Source organism: Prunus mume, linkage group LG3, assembly GCF_029339155.1.
Source record: "Prunus mume cultivar Tortuosa linkage group LG3, ASM2933915v1, whole genome shotgun sequence".
Classification (NCBI taxonomy): Eukaryota; Viridiplantae; Streptophyta; class Magnoliopsida; order Rosales; family Rosaceae; genus Prunus; species Prunus mume.
Window position 1 is genome coordinate 23834706 of NC_142700.1, and position 6000 is coordinate 23840705.

Below are 6000 nucleotides of genomic sequence, written 5' to 3' on the forward strand. Positions count from 1 at the left end.
TAAAGATAAGACAAACCACAACAAACTCCTAAAGAGTTTCTGAAAATTATTAGCACTACTACATTTTTCACTTTGCACGACGAAGAGAATTCCGTCGCGCAAAGATCGTGAAGAAAGACTTTGCGTGACGAAAAAATATTGGTTGCTCAAAGTGACTTTCTGCGACGAAACATATTGGTCGCGCAAAGTCACTTTGCGACGAAAATATTGGTCGCGCAAAAGTAACTTTGCGCGACGAAAATATTGGTCGCGCAAAGCGACTTTCTTGTGACGAAAAATATTGGTCGCGTAAAACATTGCTTGACGAAAAATTTATAAAAAAATCCGCGTCTCATTTTTGGTACCACCAAATTTTTAGAGTTTTGCGACGAAAAATTTTAAAAAAATTCCCACGTCCCATTTTTGGTACCCGCCCAAATTTTTAGAGTTTTGCACAACGAAATATTTTGGTTTTTGACTTTTTGTTTTATTATTTCTTTAATATTAATTTAATTTAATTAATTATTTCAAATTTTTAAATTTTAAATTTAATTTAATTGTATGATTTTTTTTGTTACTTTAATTTAAATTGATATTAATTTAATTATATTAATTTATTCAAATGTTTACTTTTTAAATTTAATTACTTTAATTTAAATTGACATATTCAAAATAAAATTACATATGAAAAATAGTGATCAAATTATCCAATAAATATATATATAATATTCAAAATGTACACATAAATTAACAAAGTACAATAAAAAAAAAGGGATAATCTCCCCTAAAATTGTTATACCACAAATCCAACCCAAACTCCAATCCCTCCCCTTTACTCAACCCCAAACCCCACACAAACTCAAAACTAACTCCAAAAACACATATTAATGAAAAAAATTAAAATTTGGAGAGAATCTACCTTTTGGCAAGATTGAGAGTGAGTGAGAATGAGAGAGAGAAATGAGTGTGAGAAAATTAGAGAAGATAGTGATAGAGAGATGAGAGAGTGAGTGAGAGTGAGAGATAGTGAAAAGAGAGATGAGAGAGTGAGTGAGAGTGAGAGATAGTGAAGAGAGAGATGATGAGAGATTAAGTGAGAGGAGTGAGTGTGAGAGAAATGGTGGGATTTGGGGAGAGGAAAAGAGAGAGGAGAGGAAAGAGTAGAGAGAGACAATGAGAAAATGGTGGAGGAGTTATTTTCATTTTAAAAACCGTATCACTTTGCGCGACGAACGACATTGTTGGTCGCAAAAACTTTGCGCGACGAATATTAGTATATTGGTCTCGCAAAATCAAAAAAATCCGCGTCCCATTTTTGGTACCCGCCCAAATTTTGAAATTTTTGCGCGAGGAAAAATACATATTGGTCGCAAAGTCTAAAAAATTATATAAAAAATTCCGCGTCCCATTTTTGGTACCCGCCAAAATTTTTTGTGACGAAAATATATATTGGTCGCGCAAAGTCTAAATTTTTTTTTTCATCCCGCGTCCCATTTTTAGTACCGCCCAAATTTTTAGAGTTTTGCGACGAATTGTTGGTCGCAAAACTTTTGAGAGACGAAAAATTGGTTTGTAGCACGATATTTATAAAAATAATTGTTATGAATAATAAAATTATTTTTTTTACTATTTAAAATATAAATAAGGTTAAAGCTACTTAATAAATGTATATACCAATTTCTTAAGTGTTATACGTACAAAATAAATAAATTTAAAGCTACTTAATAAGTAAATAAATATATATATATATACACACACACACCATTCAACGATCCAACCGTCAGACTTGTTTGTATATACTTCAAGATCGTATACCCCAAAAATCGTAAAAAACAAACATTCGGAGACCTAGTAACGGGACAAAAAATTTCAACGGTTCTTAATGAAAAATCACGATTTAACGGTTATTTTAACTCCGATTTTGATGATTTTTTACAACTACATTCCTTGACCCTATATGAATACAATGAACTAATTCGATCGTCAATTTAAAATATTTGCACTAGTGGATACCACAAAATCTTATGTTATATTTAACAAAAGTATAAATAAACTCTTAATTGTTAGTGAATATATTGTTTTGATGGCATACACATTCAACAAAACTAGTTTCAACGATCCAACCGTCAAACTTATTTGTTTATACTTCGAGATCATATACGCCAAAAATCGCAAAAAATAAACATTCAGAGATCAAGTAACGGGACAAAACTTTTCGACGGTCATAAATGAAAAATCTTGATTCAACGGTTATTTTAACTCCGATTTTGATGATTTTTTACCGCTACACTCCTTTACCCTATATGAATACAATGACTGAATTTGATCTTCAATTTAAAATATTTACACTAGTGGATACCACAAAATCTTATGTTATATTTAATAAAAGTATAAATAAACTCTTAATTGTTAGTGAATATATTGTTTTGATGGCATACGCATTCTACGAAACTAGTTTGAACGATCCAACCGTCAAACTGTTTTTTTTATACTTCAAGATCATATACGCCAAAAATCGCAAAAAATAAACATTCATATATCAACTAACGGGACAAAACTTTTCGACGGTTATAAATGAAAAATCATGATTCAACGGTTATTTTAACTCCGATTTTGATGATTTTTTACCGCTACACTCCTTTACCCTATATGAATACAATGACTGAATTTGATCTTCAATTTAAAATATTTACACTAGTGGATACCACAAAATCTTATGTTATATTTAATAAAAGTATAAATAAACTCTTAATTGTTAGTGAATATATTGTTTTGATGGCATACGCATTCTACGAAACTAGTTTGAACGATCCAACCGTCAAACTGTTTTTTTTATACTTCGAGATCATATACGCCAAAAATCGCAAAAAATAAACATTCATATATCAACTAACGGGACAAAACTTTTCGACGGTTATAAATGAAAAATCATGATTCAACGGTTATTTTAACTCGATTTTGATGATTTTTACCGCTACACTCCTTTACCCTATATGAATACAATGACTGAATTTGATCTTCAATTTAAAATATTTACACTAGTGGATACCACAAAATCTTATATTATATTTAGCAAAAGTATAAATAAACTCTTAATTGTTAGTGAATATATTGTTTTGATGGCATACGCATTCTACAAAACTAGTTTCAACGATCCAACCGTCAAACTTATTTGTTTATACTTCGAGATCATATACGCCAAAAATCGCAAAAAATAAACATTCAGAGATCAAGTAACGGGACAAAACTTTTCGACGGTCATAAATGAAAAATCTTGATTCAACGGTTATTTTAACTCCGATTTTGATGATTTTTTACCGCTACACTCCTTTACCCTATATGAATACAATGACTGAATTTGATCTTCAATTTAAAATATTTACACTAGTGGATACCACAAAATCTTATGTTATATTTAATAAAAGTATAAATAAACTCTTAATTGTTAGTGAATATATTGTTTTGATGGCATACGCATTCTACGAAACTAGTTTGAACGATCCAACCGTCAAACTGTTTTTTTTATACTTCAAGATCATATACGCCAAAAATCGCAAAAAATAAACATTCATATATCAACTAACGGGACAAAACTTTTCGACGGTTATAAATGAAAAATCATGATTCAACGGTTATTTTAACTCCGATTTTGATGATTTTTTACCGCTACACTCCTTTACCTATATGAATACAATGACTGAATTTGATCTTCAATTTAAAATATTTACACTAGTGGATACCACAAAATCTTATGTTATATTTAATAAAAGTATAAATAAACTCTTAATTGTTAGTGAATATATTGTTTTGATGGCATACGCATTCTACGAAACTAGTTTGAACGATCCAACCGTCAAACTGTTTTTTTATACTTCGAGATCATATACGCCAAAAATCGCAAAAAATAAACATTCATATATCAACTAACGGGACAAAACTTTTCGACGGTTATAAATGAAAAATCATGATTCAACGGTTATTTTAACTCCGATTTTGATGATTTTTTACCGCTACACTCCTTTACCCTATATGAATACAATGACTGAATTTGATCTTCAATTTAAAATATTTACACTAGTGGATACCACAAAATCTTATATTATATTTAGCAAAAGTATAAATAAACTCTTAATTGTTAGTGAATATATTGTTTTGATGGCATACGCATTCTACAAAACTAGTTTGAACAATCCAACCGTCAAACTTGTTTGTTTATACTTCGAGATCATATACGCCAAAAATCAGAAAAAATAAACATTCAGAGATCAAGTAATGGGACAAAACTTTTCGACGGTTATAAATGAAAAATCACGATTTAACGGTTATTTTAACTCCGATTTTGATGATTTTTTATAGCTACACTCTTTGACCCTATATGAATACAATCAACTAATTCGATCGTCAATTTAAAAAATATATTTTCTAATAAAAACCCAATCGAAACAACAATAATATATTTTTCTAACAAAGATTTTAAAAAATAATTTATTTTATTTATTTATTTTTATAAGGACTTTGCGCGACGAAATTAATTGTTTCGTCGCTCAAAGTAGCTTTGAGTGACGAATTGTTTTCGCGCAAAGTCGCTCGATGAACTGTTTTATTTTCGTCGCAAAGTTACTTTGAGCGAATTATTTTTCGTCGCACAAAAGTTGGTCACGCAAGGTTTTTAGCGACGAAGTTTTGAGTTTTGTCGCGCAAAGTGTCTTTGAGCGACGAATAATTTTTCGTCGCGCAAGGGTTATTTTGTAGTAGTGTAGACTTAAACAAACTAAAAAGCATGACCACTACTCCACATTCTATCAGGCAACTCGAAGAGAGCCATAGCACCATAGTATCGCACTGGCTAAACCAAAACCCGATGCAACTCGAAGAAACTAATATCGAGTTTGTTTCCCACTCGATGTACAGTAGTTTGATTAGAAATTAGTTTCTTAACTCACAATCCATTATAAATTTATTTAGTACATTAGCCCCTTTTCCACAGCTAATAGTGGCATGCTGGTACATTTAATCTCTTGGCAAGTTTATGAGGGTATGGCTACTTTGGGGTAAAGAGGATAAGAAGAGTGCTTATTCAAATGCCATCCATCTGTAACCAAAAATATGGATGATAAGACGTCTTAACAGACACGACAAACGCATTTGGATTTCAAGTGATGGCTAATAGCAAACGTAGCCCCACCAAAAAAAAAAAAAGAGAAAAAAAAGAATGCACAGCCAGTGGAAAAAAAAAAAAAAGAGTAGAAGAAATTGTTTATGTTCCCCCTTGATTAGATGTATTATTATTTGTTGTTATCAATGAAATTATATCATACTGTTTTATATTTATTTTAGTATGTTTATATGTAAATTAAATTTAGTCTAGTCAAATTTAAAATCCTAGGTCCGTTCCTGCTACCAGCTCCTCTTACAATCAGATTTGTTGTTTTGTCAAGTTTGGATTTGAAGTGATGGCTATTAATGCAAGTTAGCATGTTTAATTTACGACTTTGATTTTTATTAGTTGATTGTAATTAAAGGATCGGGATTGTAAATTCAATTTTTTGACCACTGGATTCACCATTTAATTTTACTCTTAAAAATAAAATGAAAGATATTTTTAAAATAACTTTAGGAAAACAAAATCCCCAAAAACCACCTACTTCATTGACGAACCCACCCCCGCCCCCTCCCCAATCCCCGCCTACAGATGGCAAAAATTCCCGTCGGGTCCCAGGCCCACATATTTTCAATATTGATTGCTGTAGATGATGATACTTTTTGTTCACGTTGATGGTTTGTCGTGGTGGTAAGTTTGTGGAAGTAATGATTGGTGGTGATACAATTAATTTGGGTGACTGGTGCCAGGTGACTATTGTCTTTATTATTCCAAGGACCTTGCAACAGCAAAATTGGTGAAATTAGACACTGATTAGTCAGTTCTTGACCTAGAGTGTGGCCATTCCAGCCTTATTCATACAATTGTTGTTGAAGAAGTAGAAGAACATTTAAATTTTCTGTTTAAATACATATATAGAA